We start from the raw sequence: 593 nt of genomic DNA on the forward strand, positions 1-593 counted from the left end.
CCAGTCTTTTTGTTTTTGATATCATCCTGATGCTCATGAAGCCATAAAATCATCCTCCTCATTATTATCTCCATTGCCATCATTATCCTTGTTGCTGGAATACTTGTCCTTGTCGCAACACCTCGTTTTGAAGTGCAATATGCTCATTTTGTTGGCTCAGGTGCTTATTCTGCAAGCTCAAGCAATGAAAATGCTCTTGAAGTGAAAGATCTGGAGGGGATGGTTGTGAATTAGAGCCTTGTCCTTGCTGTGGATCAGAATTCCCCGTACAGTGATGAATAATGTATTGCACGGTAATCGGGGGTTTAATATTTTCAGTGCGATTCACTTGAACCCCTTGCTGAGCGCAGAGTTCAGTGATCAAGGATGGATACCCCAAAGAACCTTTCTTGCCCGCACGAACCACAGTGCGGAACATCTCCTGAGCTATGACTTCAGCCACATCAATTGTCATGCCCCGCAAAATAGCAGACACCAGATAACACATGAGCAGGGGCATAGAGGACACGTGACTGTTAGGGTGAACATTATGCAATACAAAGATCATCCACGCCTGAGCCAACTGAGTCATATATTTTCTGTAAATACGAAGA

The sequence above is a fragment of the Lupinus angustifolius genome, chromosome LG02, assembly GCF_001865875.1.
Source record: "Lupinus angustifolius cultivar Tanjil chromosome LG02, LupAngTanjil_v1.0, whole genome shotgun sequence".
NCBI classification, from domain to species: Eukaryota; Viridiplantae; Streptophyta; class Magnoliopsida; order Fabales; family Fabaceae; genus Lupinus; species Lupinus angustifolius.